This window comes from Ptychodera flava, chromosome 10 (genome assembly GCF_041260155.1).
Source record: "Ptychodera flava strain L36383 chromosome 10, AS_Pfla_20210202, whole genome shotgun sequence".
Taxonomy (NCBI): Eukaryota; Metazoa; Hemichordata; class Enteropneusta; family Ptychoderidae; genus Ptychodera; species Ptychodera flava.
In genome coordinates, this window is record NC_091937.1 from 22942442 (window position 1) to 22958742 (window position 16301).

The 16301-nt window shown below is 38.0% G+C and overlaps 1 long non-coding RNA gene across 2 annotated transcripts; it reads left to right on the plus strand.

The window, feature by feature from the left end:
- The first annotated feature begins 676 nt into the window (after positions 1–676).
- On the plus strand, positions 677–15395 carry LOC139142266 (uncharacterized). 2 transcript variants are annotated; one of them, XR_011554346.1, is made up of 3 exons: positions 677–1559; positions 12110–12318; positions 13553–15395. It is a non-coding gene; the product is annotated as an uncharacterized lncRNA (long non-coding RNA). The 2 variants fall into 2 exon arrangements; XR_011554345.1 differs by lacking the exon at positions 677–1559 and adding an exon at positions 11130–11619 and having other exon boundaries at positions 13553–15394.
- The last annotated feature ends 906 nt before the right edge of the window (positions 15396–16301 follow it).

A 16301-nucleotide genomic window follows, 5' to 3' on the forward strand; every position in this document is an offset into this window, starting at 1 on the left:
GTTTTGTATGCAAAGATATATTGTTCTGTTTTCGTTTCAAATTACGAAGTTTGTCTTTACTTTTCATTGACAATTTTACGATTGTTGGAAGTTTTACATGCTATTTTCTTGTGTATTTAGATATTTGCCAAATTTCTATAATTTTTCTCAGTTACTGAAAATGTTCTTTCTAGAAAGTCCCTTAAGGAATAATTGAGACACTTTTTAATGCTTGAGGGCAAGCCTTTGTGGACGAATGAATGATGTCATGTTTCTATATTTTTCTCATTTGCTGTAAATTTACCTTCCAAAAATCGCATGGGTGTGAGATTATGTCCGCATATCTTTCAAAATTTGCGCGCAGATGCTTTCATGCCCTTGTGTACAAAGTTGGACAACAGAAAGACGCTGGTAGGGTGCTTTTGTTTGATGTCCAGTAAACTGACTAGAACATTTTTGAGATCAACGTGACCTACTATGATGACCTCTGGACTGACGTTATATGCAAATGACTTGTACAGATTTTTAAGTTTTGACTTACAAACGTACTTGCAAACTTAGTAATCAAGCATTGAAAGTGACTATTGATGACGCGACATGTATCTATTTTCATCAAACAATATTGGACTCATGAAATAAGACAGTATGACATGAATTATTGCATACTTTTTGAATGTTATGAAGTTGTGTAAGTTGGACCCTTGACCTGTCTCACTTTTAAAGTGACAAATCTAATTTGCAAGGAGATGTTACCCAACGTTTACAGACGTCATTAAGATAATCACTACTCAAAATACAAGAACAAAGACAGACATTATATAGACAGCTAGCAGACCAGTCGAGTTCAGGACATTGAATGGAACAGACCTGAAGCACTGCCACTGATAGACAAGACGTGTATACATTCTAAAGCCAGAGTAACTATCTCTGACGGGGATTTATCGTTTTACTGTTTTCACTACTCCTGTCAATAAACCCAATTCATACCAATATAATCGACACCCGTGTGAGACGTGTAAAGAAGACTGACATTGGGTCGTCAGTCACCTCTCGTCGCCAAGCGAGACACCTCTACCGGAGGAGTGAAAGTTCCCTGAGAACATCAAGTATTTTTTAAAGGATATATTACATGGTGGAGGACTAAACCCGGTTTAAAAGTCTGCTCGAAAAATCGCCCTGCCTCTTGACTGCTAAGCGAGTGAGTGAGCGATCGCCGTAACCAGACAGCAATCCCCGTAACAAGATCTACTAAGTGAGTTGTAGTTTATCGCTATTCCCTGGGCGAAGACCGACTTGTCATCTACACGAGCGATCCGCGAAAAGAACAGTGAGTTGACTCTACGAATTCATTCATCAGAAGTCGCTGTCAAATCCTAGAAATCAGATGAATCAACGGGACGGCTGCAGCGATACAGACGAATTGAAGAAGATGCCTTACCAAGCGCACTTCGACGCTCAATGCAGGGCCAATGCATTTCAGTCAGCTGTACCAAACCAAGAATGCTAAGGAATCCGTAGCAAGGACTTTCAGTAGACCAACCTCTCCAGAGATGCCGTACATCTAGCGCCCCGACAACAAGGTAATATTCTAGCTCCACTGCGAAACCAATTTTACCCATGAAATGAAATATTCAACTAAAGAAGAAAACACTAACTTTGAACTTTCGGACAATAGTCTGTATTGAACTTGTTTAAATATAGTTTGTATATGCTGATACAGTATTTTTAAAGGGATACCCTGATTTTTTTTTCGTCTTTTCCAAAACGCTATATGAGGTCATCAACGTATCTCCATTGCTGAAATTTCTGTCATTTCCTTTGTATTTCATCGCAAATTCTTAATGACGTCTGCAAATTCTTTGATTTTTCTCAGTTACCGAAAAATGTACTTTCTAGAAAGTCGCTTAAGGAATATTTGAGACAATTTTTAAGGCTTTAGGGCAAGCCTTTGTGGAAGAATGAACGATGTCATATTTCTATAAATTTCTCAGTTGCTGTTAATTTACCTTTGTAAAAATCGCATGGGCGTGAGATTATGTTCCGCATATATTTCAAAATTGGCGCGAAGATGCATTTTTACAATTATTTGTTCTAATTTAATTGTGACGCCGGTCAAGAACCCGTGTAGTATGAATTCTTGTGATTATTCATAGATGCCCTTGTGTACAAAGTTGTTCCACAGAAAGACGCTGGTAGGGTGCTTTTGTTTGATGTCCAGTAAACTGACTTGAAATTTTTTGAGATCAACATGGCATACTATGATGACCGCTGGACTGACGTTATATGCAAATGACTTGCACAGATTTAAGTTTTGACAAAAGTGCAAACTTAGTAATCAAGAATTGAAAGTGACTACTGATGACGCGGCATGTATCGATATTTATCAGACAATATTGGACTCAGGAAATAAGACAGTATGACATGAATTATTGAATACATCTTGACTGTTATGAAGTTGTGTAAGTTGGACACTTGACCTGTCTCATTTTTAAAGTGACAAATCTAACTTGCAAGGAGATGTTACGCAAAGTTTACAGACGTCATTAAGATAATCACTACTCAAAAAACAAGAACAAAGACAGACATTATATAGACAGCCAGCAGACCAGTCGAGTTCAGGACATTGAATGGAACAGACTTGAAGCACTGCCACTGATAGACAAGACGTGTATACATTGTACAGCCAGAGTAACTATCTCTGACGGGGATTTATCGTTTTACTGTTTTCACTACTCCTGTCAATAAACCCAATTCATACCAATATAATCGACACCCGTGTGAGACGTGTAACACTTTTCATACTTTCACGGCTTGGATCTTAAACATTAGTGTTATGTATGCAAACTGATAACTTTTACATTGTTTCTTTTCAAAAGTCGGTAGAACTCAAAGTTATATTTAATAATAAAGAATATTTATAATGCACCTGGGAGCTCTAGGCGCAGGACAAAATACACTACTTTCTGAAAAAATATGTCTTGGGCGCATGGCGGAATGAAATATTTGAATCCATAATGGCGTAGGTTGACAGGCAGACTGTTCGAAGTTTTCGGTCCTGAGTGGGAAAATGACCTTTCACCAAAGGATTTTGTGGCAACACGCGGCATTCTAAAAAGACGTGTGTCAGATGAAGAACGTAGGTGTCTTGAGGGAGTATACATTTGCAAAAGGTCAGAGAGATATTGTGGTCCAGTCCCTGAAACCATAGACCCTCGAGAAGAGTCTATGCTGAAACCAAGTCGAAAAAAACTGTAGAAAGTTTGTACTGTGTACGACTAGCTATGGGCAACCAGTGCAGTGATTTTAAAAGTGGTTGTATGTTATGTGATGTTTTGGCTTTATAGACAAGTCTAGCAGATGCATTTTGAACACGTTGCAATTTGTCAATGAGGTGTTTTGGGCAGCCAGAAAGAAGGCTGTTGCAGTAGTCAAATCGAGATAGGACAAAAACAATAACAAGAGTCTGAGTGGCTTGAACAGTGAGCAGGTGACGAATAGAACTGATCTGCCTAAGCTGAACATAGGCAGCTTTGCATACATTATGTACGTGCTCTGACATGGTTAAATGGATATCAAAAGTGACGCCAAGATTTTTCACCGATGCGGAAAACTTAATAACTGCATCACCAACTAACATTGAGTCGGGAAGGGACAATCTGCCTTGCAGTCTTTGTGATATGACAAGCATGGCTTCAGTTTTACTGTCGTTTGTACTTTATTTATTGTAGTTTGTAAGACAATTGAGCCGACAAAGAACTGTAAATGTATAAATTGAGATTACTTTCGTGATTATAGGCTATGCACTCGAGATTCTGATTTACACAGAGCCCCATCTCTCACGGAGGCCTACGGTCTCGAGAGAGACACTTTCACCAAGGCCTAGGGTCGGCCCTGGTAGGCCGTTCCCGAACGGCACCAAAGTCAATAAATCTGGTCAAATTTCACACCGTACACCTGTTGTCGCCGTATTACTACGTTGCCGCACCACCGCCTGTATTTAAAATTTATGATATGATTGAGTATCTGAAATTCCGGTATGAAGATTGCCATTGGGTCGTCAGTCAACTCTCGTCGCCAAGCCAGACAGCTCTACCAGAGATATGAAAATTCCCCGACAACATTAAGTTTTTTTAAGGATATATTACATGGTGGATGACTGAACCCAAGTTTAAAAGTTTGCCTCTTGACTGCTAAGCGAGTGAGTGAGCGATCGCCGTAACCAGACAGCAATCCCCGTAACCAGATCTACTAAGTGAGTTGTAGTTTATCGCTATTCCCTGAGCGAAGAACGAGTTGTCATCTACACGAGCTGTCCGCGAAAAGAACAGTGAGTTGACTCTACGAATTCATTGACCAGAAGTCGCTGTCAAATCCTAGAAATCAGATGAATCAACGGGACGGCTGCAGCGATACAGACGAATTGAAGAAGATGCCTTACCAATCTCACTTCGACGCTCAATGCAGGGCCAATGCATTTCAGTCAGCTGTACCAAACCAAGAATGCTAAGGAATCCGTAGCAAGGACTTTCAGTAGACCAACCTCTCCAGAGTTGCCGTACATCTAGCGCCCGGACAACAAGGTAATATTCTAGCTCCACTGCGAAACCAACTTTAACCATGAAATGAAATATTCAACGAAAGAAGAAAACACGAACTTTGAACTGTCGGACAATAGTCTGTATTGAACTTGTTTAAAAGTGATACCCTGATTTTTTTTTCGTCTTTTCCAAAACGCTATATGAGGTCATCAACGTATCTCCATTGGTGAAATTTCTGTCATTTCCTTTTTATTAAAAAAGGTTTTGTAGTTTGTGGCTTTTTGTTGTATTTCATCGCAAATTCTTCACACTCCCGATAGCATTTGTTTTGATGAGCTCCAGTCAAACCAACGTTATAAACGCGGGGGTTTATGTCTGTTAGAGCACCCAAGCAAGGTTTTCTGTTGGTTACCTATGAAGCATTTACATATTGCATCTTAAAATGATGATGCTGGTCTTTAGTCGCCGCTCCGTAGGGTTGTTTTTGCGCGGGCCAATCTTTGTCGTTTGAGCACCTTTATACTGTTGTCATGTCTTTGACTGCAATTGTTTTTTTTTCAATGCATAGGTGTCTATGAATTTGTTCTGTCTCCGTTGAATATGACACGAGCTACTTTCAAGCCAAGCTTTTCACGATTCTATTTTTTACTTAGAAACATTCCACCTGAATCTATGTGGCGATAGTTTTGGTCGACATTGATTTTTTTCTGTGGCTATTTTGTTATTTTAAAATGTATACCGAGTAAGTTATGCGTAATTTATAGAGACAGCATTCGATTCATCCAGCGAGATAAATTAATTTCCGATAGCAGAGCGACCAGTCGGACCCTGGGGTCAAATGAAGAAAACCGCCTTGAGTAGTTAAAAAAGCTAGTAATTTATCTTTTTTGAATCTGAAGAATGCGTGAGAGTAAAAGAAGTAATAAGTTAGAAATATTATATATGTTGCGAAATATTAGACATATTGCGACATTGTTAAATTTAGATTTATTTTTTCCTTTTGAAGCGTGCAATATGCAGTGTTCGTCAGCGATGATAAATGAATAGGCGTCGGAAAAATGGATAAACGCAAGTAATTTATCTAACAAACGCTGACAACATGCCGTGATTTTTGTTTGAAATCTCTAGTCACAGACACAATACATGCAATATCACATATAGATTCCCTTTTTTCTTTCTTTTCCGTTTTTTTGCGACATCAAACATTTCACCAATGCGAGAGCGTTCTTGTATATATTCGATCTAGCATTTTGTATGCAAAGATACATTATTCTGTTTTCGTTTCAATTACGAAATTTGTCTTTACTTTTCACTGACTATTTTTATGATTGTTCGAAGTTTTACATGCTATTTTCTTGTGTATTTATTTTCCATATTTCTATAATTTTTCTCAGTTACTGAAATTCACTTTCTAGAAAGTCGCTTAAGGAATATTTGAGACACTTTTTAAGGCTTAAGGGAAAGCTTTTGCGGAAGAATGAAGGATGTCGTATTTCTATAAATTTCTCAGTGGCTGTCAATTTACCTTTGTAAAATCGCAGTGGCGTGAGATTATGTCCCGCATATCTTTCAAAAATTGGCGCGAAGATGCATTTTCACAATTCTTTGTTCAAATTAAATTGTGGCGCCGTTCAGGAACCCGTATAGTATGAATTCTTATGATTATTCATAGATTCCCTTGTGTACAAAGTTGGACAATAGAAAGACGCTGGTAGGGTGCTTTTCATACTTTCACGGCTTGGATCTTAAACAATAGTGTTATGTGGGCAAACGGATAACTTTCACATTGTTTCTTTTCAAAAGTCGGTAGAACTCAAAGTTATATTTATTGTACTTTCTAAGACGATTGAGCCGACAAAAAATGTAAATGTATAAATTGAGATTACTTTCGTGATTATAGAATATGCACTAGAGATTCTGATTTACACAGAGCCCCATCTCTCACGGAGGCCTACGGTCTCGAGAAAGACACTTTCACCAAGGCCTAGGGTTGGCCCTGATAGGCGGTTCCCGCACGGCACCGAAGTCAATAAATCTGGTCAAGTTCCACACCGTACACCTGTTGTCCCCGTATTACTACGTTGCCGCACCCCTGACTGTATTTAAAATTATGATTGGTGTTCCCGAGGAGACATAATCGATTAGTGCCGCGGAATGTTTATTTACAAGGTTTCAGAACTAAATTAAATAAAGTTAACTGGTCATCAGTGTGTCTCCGCACATCAAATCGACAAGTGTATTAGTAACTTCGAAGTGTTACATCCTTCACTGTAAAGTTGTTTTTACACAAATTTCCACGTGATTCCCGGGGAAGCAGACGTGCAAGGGAGAAACACAGCAACTGAGTCAGACAGCTGCAAAAAAATGCATTCAGAATCGTCGCATTCGCGCCCGTGTCCGATGCACGCATCTGTGTGATTCCAGTTTCTCAAACAATAATCAAATCCTATGTCAAATTGTTGGGAACTCAGAGAACAATCCCGCATATAAAGGCAAGTCAGTGACCAGATGATGATGGATTACATAAACTTCGAAGTCTAACATCCTTCACTGTAAAGTTGGTTTTTATACAAAACCATATTTTCGGGAAAACGAAAGTGCGAGGGAAAGACACAGCAACTTAGTCCGACAGCGGTGCAAATCCCCGACAATCGTCAGGAATACAGTAGATGGTTGTTATACCATGCATTTGTAAAGCATGTCCAAACGTTAAATTCTAAAGATATGTCCAAAAGGTTTTGTTTAGATGTAGGTATCATATTGTCACGCTGTGTTTCACGCTGGTTCAAAAACTGACATAAAATATATGATGTCCTAAAATTTGTTTTATTCAACTGACTGATTTATCTCCTTGCTATCGCCTGAACATCCCCGTTTCCGTTCGGATGACTGTGACATCAATATCTCCCCAACGCACGGATCTGCCTCGCTTCCAATCTGTCTTCGCAGTTTTACAAAACATCTCCTCTTGCATGTTAATTGTAAGTCAGAAACGAATAATGTTAAGTTAGGATATTAGGACTATATTGGTCAAATTAGGATGGAATATCGAAGATGAAAATATGTTACCGACTTATCAGTTTTTATGCAACGAGAGGTGTTTCTCCAAGCAAACGTTGAAAATCTTAAATAGTTTGCTTCTCTAGAGCCAAAATATGCAAAGTGACCCGAGGTATTTTTTTCTTGATTTAGTAAGAGAATGGTTATTTTAGAAGTGTTTTAGCAAACGTGTGTCTTACATTTTCGAGGCAAGAAGTACCGTATCAGAAAAATGTTATTCAAATTACCTGACACACGCCGACACGCCATCCGTAGTATGTGATCGCTTAACCCTGACATTGCGTTGTTCTCTCCAACTGAAAAGGGACCCCCGTTTATGGCTTGAATGTTACTTCAGCAAAGTCTAAGTATAAACTATCTTGCTTTCCTATCTTTTAAACACTTATATCAGGACATTTCCTACACAATTCTTTAAGACGATTGTTTTGCATAACACGTGTGGAAATTATAAAAGAATTACCTAATTTGAACTCAAGTCTGACGCGACCGGATACGAAAATTAAGTGTAATCTTTCATCTATTTCGGGTTATATTGTTAAACATTTGTTGTACAAGATGCTCCCAAAAGAAGGGAAGAATCTACGGGAAATCTGCCGCTTTCTGAAATATAGTATTTCTGGCGTCAAGTGTTGACACCAACGACTCTCAGAAACTTCTTCCGGGAAGAATAAAAATGCAGGTCGGTATGTGTGAGGCTGACTCAAAATCTGCGTCTGACAGGAATAGTGATTTAAGTAACTCTGTTCATCGAAACTATGGATAGAATTTCGGTTCAAAAGTCACAAATCCAGTCTTCAGTAACATCAAAGTGTTTGGCCACTTTGACGGAGCCATTCTTAAAACGATTTGTAGTGAAACTGTCAAAGCGCTACGCAAGGCGAAGAGAGAGAGAGAGAGAGAGAGAGAGAGAGAGAGAGAGAGAGAGAGAGAGGGGGTAATGATGTTGATTATCACAACATCGTTTATACGACCTGTCCGGATTTATGTAAAAGTTCGACAGGGCAGCTAAAAGTTTCTTTGTACTTGTGACAGGTTGTAATCATTGTCTATTTTTCTTTATGTTGAGAATATCGGCAAGGAACGGCATACACTTGGGGAGACACGACCAATAGGGAAGTTATTATCATCTCGGTTAGCCTTGCTGTGGGTTATTATTTTCCAGGACTTTCCTACACATGTTTGTGAGTCACGGTCGGGGTCAGCTCATGACGGTACGGAAATTGTGTTCGTCGGCCAAACACTCGCGATAGTGATATTATCCGTGGTAAAAACTGTTTTTCGTGAGATCTCATACGAAGAAAATCAACATCTATTGACAGATGTCGATCCATGTAACGGGCCTTTGGCAAGAGAGTTAAAAATTACGCCGAAGAGATGTAAAAATTACGGCCGACCTCAACGGTTCCCATAGATTAACGTAGAATGCTTCTGGGAGACAGATATTCTGACTCTCAAATTTCTACAATTCTTTTCTGATCTACCACCTGTGGGGGTTCATTTTTGCAGCAAAAAAACGTTTCACAGTCTTGGTTTTCTGAAAATTCAAAAATCAATTTCCCCCATCGTGTAAACACAGGGATGGCGGACATTTTCAATAGTAAATATCCCAGCATTCAATGATAAAAATCCGAAATGTTTGGTGATTTGATTCGCTAATTCCAAACTTTGCATGGTGACCCCTATTTTTATTGATGATTTGGTTAGAGAATGATTGAAAATTTCATTGATGAAATTTTGAGCAAAAGTTTAAGACCTTAACTTACGAGGCGCACATTACCTTAATTCACAACATCGGAGGATTTGTCTCTCTTCGGATAATACAAAGTGGTGCTGTAACAGTGTATGAAGACATTATCATACTATATTATATCACAACCTTCGAAAACATTTTAAATCTACGTAACAACCTTTATGTTGTTCCTTGGCATGCTTCTGAATCAAAACCCCGAGATCGTTGAGCGAAACGTGACCTTGTGACCGCTTCTTTCTTTTTTATCGGCAATTTTGAATGGAGCTTATGAGGGTGGGCATGAGTATTGAAGAGTGGTTTATTTCAATACACTAGGCCACCGGCCTTTCGTTACATGTTACAGATCACCAAATGTAGTTCAAGGTCAAAGGTCACATCTCAAAATCCAATAATCCAATAACACGTCTGCCGTATCTTCTGTTGATGAAACTGTCAATGATATTATGAGCTGGATGACACAAAACAAACTGAAGTTAAACAACTCTAAAACGGAGGTCATTTCAATTCGATCTAAATTTGGCCATTCGCCAGCGCCTTTCACTGTTATCAACATCTGTTCAAGTGTTACTGAAACCACTTCATTTGCGAGGAACATCGGTGTAATATTTGATGATAACCATACATTCCAACAACATATTGGTGCCACTTGCAGTGCTATTCACTTCCTCCTTCGCAAAATTGGTCGTATCAGAAAGTACTTGTCCAGATATTCCTGTGCCACCCTTGTCCACGCCATTGTATCTTCAAAGCTTGACTACTGCAATGCTCTACTATATGGCTTGCCCGATACACAATTACAGCTGTTACAACGTGCCCAAAACACAGCAGCTAGAATTGTTACAAAGACCAGGAAATCCGACCACATTACCCCCATACTTATGCAACTTCACTGGCTTCCAGTACATCATAGCATTGTATACAAACTTTTGCTGATTACTTACAAAGCCTTAAATGGACAAGCTCCACAATATCTCAGGAATTTAATAACACCTTGTGCCTCATCACGTGTTCTTCGTACATCTGATAAATGCCTTCTGCACACACCTAGATGGAATCTGACTACCTATTGTCGCCGCGCCTTCTCTGCAGCAGCTCATGTCCTTTGGAACTCTTTGCCCCTGGACATAAAAACCTCTCCTAATTTCAACATTTTCAAAAGACGCTTAAAAACTCACATCTTCCAGAGAGCATTTCCATTGTAACTCTAACCGCCACTGAGCATTGTTTAACTTTGGATATTAGGCGCTATACAAATTTTCTAGATAGATAGATAGATAGATAGATAGATAGATAGAAAAGGACTTATGCAAATAAAGCATGTCACACTCAAGAGGTCTAGCTGCAATCTGTCTCCCTTTAAATACCAGTATGGATGTACTTAGACTAAAATCCACGTACTTTTGTTTGTTTTTCATCAACTCAATAAATTTAACGTAAGAAATATTTTCACGGTAGTATACAGGTAAGTATTCACTTCTTAAATCTTGTGTAAATTTACAAAGTAACAGAAAACGGTATTAATCGTCTACATCATCGTCTTGACAATATCTATACACAATCTCACTTGTCCTTCTAAAGTCCAATTATGTCAAAAAATAATCTTGATCATGAACCATGAATATTCCAACACATCAGTTTTATATAAGGATATCTCATGCCTTTGCCACACCTTTATAAGTTTCTTGCTTCAGATGTTATTTTGTTTTCTTTCTCGTTGTGCTTGTACACAGACGACCTGTCACCTCTAAACGTTACTAATTTGTCATATCTCACAGACGTTTTTATATTCTTATCTTGCTCCAGGAGTTCTCTCCGTTTTGCAAAGAGTTTCTTTCTTATACTTTGTATCTTTGGCAAGAAATCCTCATCAACAGAGATGTTTGTGCCCTTTACTTTCCTTCCATTGCGTAATATCAGATCTTTATCCTTCCACGATGAGAAACTAGCAATGATTCGCCGTTATCAGGTTGCGGCCATATTGGATTTAAAACGAGGTCCTTGACGCATAAGTAATAAACAAACAAACAAAAGAGCATGCTTTCTCCATGTACTCGGTGGCTCCCAGGCCGCTGCATGTTTTTAGGAAGACCAGTATGAGTTCCTCCTAAGAACAGACATTTGTTTCATCCCGCAAACGTGAACTTTGGCCTTAGTCACCGACCTACACGTATGTTTGTTATTGTTGCTGGCGTACGGCGCGGTGTGTCAATTACCGCCTCCCTGAATACTACAAATTGGGTACATTGTGTTCAAATATAGGTGCACAGTGAATGGTCGAAGCTAGCACTAAAGGTCAGTTGTTACATTTTCTTTCCTCCTAGTTCAAGTCTTCATTGGTTCAAAATGTAATGTACCGTAACTATTTGCGCCAAATATTTGAACCCCCAAATTTCTGTAAAATGGCTGCTCATCACTGCTGTGTTCCGCTTTGCCAAAACGACAGGAGGTACAAAAAGCTTTCATTCCATAGTTTTCCGGTAGACCCGCGACTGCGGACAGAATGGCTTATCAAGATACGCCGTGATGAGGGTCCAAATTTTACTGTAAGTAAAGTCATGGGATTTATCATTCATACTCTCTGCAACACTGCAGAATGTACCACATACGTAAACACATTTGAAGGAGATTATAGTAATGTCACCACTGCTAGTATAAAGAATTACATAGAGCCGCATAGCATAAAGGGGTGGGGGCGTAAACTGAAAAAAAAATTATGTGTTGATGCTAAAGGGCCAATTGTTGGTGTCAATCAGTTTTGAGATTTATTAATGTATATTTTCAGATCACCAGTTCAACTAAAGTATGTGATTCACACTTTAAAAAAGATGATTATGTGAAGTCACTGACAGGGATTAATATTCTCAAGAAAAATGCAGTACCCTCAGTCTTTCCATGGATGAAAATAACTCAATCAAGGAAGCCTCCAACACCCAGGAAATCAGTATGCCAAAGTGAGAGTGACCCAACCTCTACCAATGTGTACAGTTTCAAGTAAGTATATCAAAAAAAAATTAAAATTTGTAATAGCCCTCTATTAAAACATATCTCTTGAAATCTGTCCTTGCATGGTAGACATGAAATTAAGTATCATAGGATAATGGATATTACAAAATACCTTTATTTTCCATCCAAAACAAAATATAATTTTAAATATTTTTAAGTGTGAACGTAACACATGAATATTGCATCATTCTTGTTACAGTACTCTCTGTTTGGTTAGTCTGCTTCGAGACAACTGAATGCTAATGATCTGAAAATTGATCTTTGCTCCCTCTTGTGCCACATTCAGAAAACATGCAGAAAAGGCATTTAGTCCATTGCACTATCAACATGTTCAAGGGATTGTATCAAACGAATGATGCATGTTGAAGAGCTTACCAAGAAACTATTTGCATATGTTGAGTAATGCATTGTACTCTCAGTCTGTGGTGTATTTATTGCATAGAGATTGGGCTGTGTGTGTCTGAGTAGGTTTAAATCTCACATGCCAGGCATGCGTAGAAGTGGATGGGTAAATTTCGGCTCTTGTTTAGCAGTAGACTGTGCTTGAGTTATATTTTCTTTGGTTCACATGAAATTGCAAGCAAAAGGGACTACCAGCTAGTATAGATGTAGGTGTATAAATTCCGCCAAGTTTGGCTCAGAAAAAGTTGTTGGGGTTTCAGCAAAAGTAGGCGACATAGACATCCCCACAAAAATATTGTTAAAAACCCTTCACAATGTGGTCAGTGTCAAGAAAGATAATGTTATTGAGATAATGTTAGGAGACAAGAACAACAGGAACTCTGAATACCACCAAAATAAATGTTCATCAACTTTCTTCATTTATCATATATTTTGCATGCTGAGAACTGTCTTCTGCTGTACTCTGACATAACACTTGCTTTCACAACAGGGAGTGGCATGGTATCATGTGTCGAAATTAGATTTCTAAATGTTGACCTAGGGGTTCGGGTTGTCAGAAACTTGTCTCGGGTAGATTTAGCTTTTCTAGTAAGCCCTGTTTAGTGAGAATTGTCCTCATTACATGAGAGGTGTGTTATACTTTCGATTGAAAGTTGTTGAAAGTGGTAGACATTTGCTATATTTAATCATCAACTGTCAACTCTCCTAAACTGAGACTTTTGAGTCCATTTAAATGTTTTGATAAATACGTCTTAACATATATCACAGATTGAAAAAGCTGCATTATTTTGAATTTGTTTTGTTTTTATGCAAATTATAGGTCAGATGCAAAGCAGACAGTGACCACTCCACCTCCATATCAAGACCATGACTATGCTGCACGTCCAGCCATGTTTACAGTCCAGGAGCAATTAGAGGAAGCACAATCTTACATTTATAAGTTAGAATTTATTAATCAATCACTTAGAAATCAGAGATTTGGTTTACAACGTTTTTCCAATGATGACAGTATGATTAATTTTCACACTGGTTTTTGTTCTTATACTAATTTTGTTATGTTTTTAATTCAGTTCAGCCAACTGCTGTAAATATGGTGAGGTGGTCAAAAGTGCAAACCGTTAATGGCAGTATTGTAGAACAGCAGGGAGAGCAGATAATTTCAGTTAATCAGAAGGTTTTTCGTCAGTCATCTTTATGTTTGATAGATCAGTTATTTTTGTTCATGTGTAAAGTTAGATTAGGTTTGCTTGAGCAAGACCTTGCCTGTAGATTTAATGTTTCAGTTTCAATCGTTAGCAGGATTATTATTACCTGGGCAAATTACCTTTATTTTTTCCTTGGTTCAATCAAAGTGTGGGTTTCCAGGGATATCATTCATAGAGACATGCCAGAATGCTTTAAGCAGGCTTATCCATCAACCAGGGTAATTCTTGACTGTATGTACTGAACTCAAAATCCAAACTCCGTCATCTCTTGTCTTACACTCTGAATTTTATTCTCATTATAAGGGTACTACTACATTAAAGGGTTTGTTATGAATCACTCCATGTGGGTTAGTGTCTTTTGTTTCTTCTCTCTTTTCTGGCAGTATCTCTGATAAAGAAATTGTTATTCAATCTGGCTTAATTCAAAATCTTGAAAGGGGGAATTCTTTTATGGCTGACAAGGGTTTCATTATATCAGATATTCTTAATAAACATGGGGTTGGGTTGAATATTCGACCATTCAGATATAGTAGGGGGCAATTCACAAAGGAAGAAGTGGAGGAAACACAACAAATTGCACATTTAAGAATTCACATTGAACGGGCAATAAGGCAAGTTAGGGAATATCTCATCTTTGATTCAAGTATACCTCTTTCTTTATCAGGAACAATTAATCAAATATGGACTGTTTGTGCATTGCTTTCTAATTTTATGAGGCCTCTGTTCTAGCATTTAAAGAAAAATTGTTTTAAGATGATATACCAAGAAACATCTGAAATTAAAATTCAAACTGCACTTGCAAAGAGAATTCTGGCTTTCTACATGATTTGTAGTGTTATCGAAAGCTGTCACTCACTTTGCTAGTGCAATGTAAAATTATGATCAAAAATTTCTTGTTTTTTAGACAAGTTCAAATATAATTTGATATGCATATTCATAATAGACTCAAGAGTCCTGAGATAGAAACTCAACCAAATTGCATTCTTTATCTATTACCGAATGAAAGTTCAGTATGTTTCATGCCCCAAATACTTGGCCATACCAAATTCTACTGTGTGCTGTTGTCTCTAGCCAAGTACATGCACTACAACTCTTTCATCAGGATTATGATGCTTCTTGGTTTTGCCTGATACGCCTTTTTACCATGGCGTTACCTGTTAGTGTGTTTATTTGGATTCACATTGTAACCATCTAAGTTGTGGTATTCACATAGAACCGAATCTTTCACTTCTGTTCTGATATCAATTTTATTCTAAATCCATGCCAGGAGTATATTTACAATACTTGCCAAAACGCTGTATGTAAAGACACGTCTTCTTCAATTTGTGAGTCTGTTTTGCTCTTCACAGTTGGCTATTTCACGTCATCATTCAACAACTTTCTTTAAATTACACATATAAACACAGGAAACTGTATAGTCTTTGGTAGAAGCTGTTTTATTACAATAAATATATTTGCTTCAAAAATCTGTTGAAATGTGGTCATTAATTAATTTTTTATCAAAAATAAAGGAAGATAATTCTCAAAGTAAAATTTATCAAGTTTCATTTTCATCTCTGAGAACTCCTGTGGATTGAATCTGATTCTTTCAATATGCATGTCATTTGGAGTCCACACAACAAAGTCACACCATGAGAGACCGCTGATGCCCATTTGACCCATAATTTGATAGTAGTATTGGTGGCTAGTTTTTAACTTCAGGGCCCCATTATTCATTTTGAGATATTGACAATTGTGAACCGATTCAGCCACAGGGCATTTCTGTTCAATAAGGCCAAATGGCGGATCTTCATCAGGGTCATAAACTCTTTTATCAGGTGTCGCACCAAGATGAGGGCAGCTGGGATTTATTATTTGGCCACATTTGTAAACATTAACATTTCTCTCGTTCACATACGCATTGACTGCATCGCTCTCATGATCTAAACCATATTTCATTGCTGGTGTTTGGATTAGTTTGGCATTCTTCAAACGGTGGGCCAAAGTTTCATAATTACCCTTTCTCGAACAAATATTTTTAAATGGGATGCAGTCAGTCTTGGTTGTCTAAATTGGAACTACTCGTGACATTCACTTTGTTTTCTGGTGCTCTGTTCAATAATTATACTATCTTCTCTGTTGATGGCTATTCCATTGTAATATTCTAATTCTTTTTCAGAAAACACAAATGAATACTGGGAAGGGATTATATAATTTTCAAGGGGTAACAGGGGGAACTCAGGTGCATTTTCAATTTTTAGTATAGTATCTGCTGGGGAAATAGGATGCTGATAAGATAAAACACTTCCTACAGGGACAGGGCCAAATTGAGTATCTACTTTATCAATGTTATCATAGTTGGGGAGGAGAGCTTTAGAAATCAAT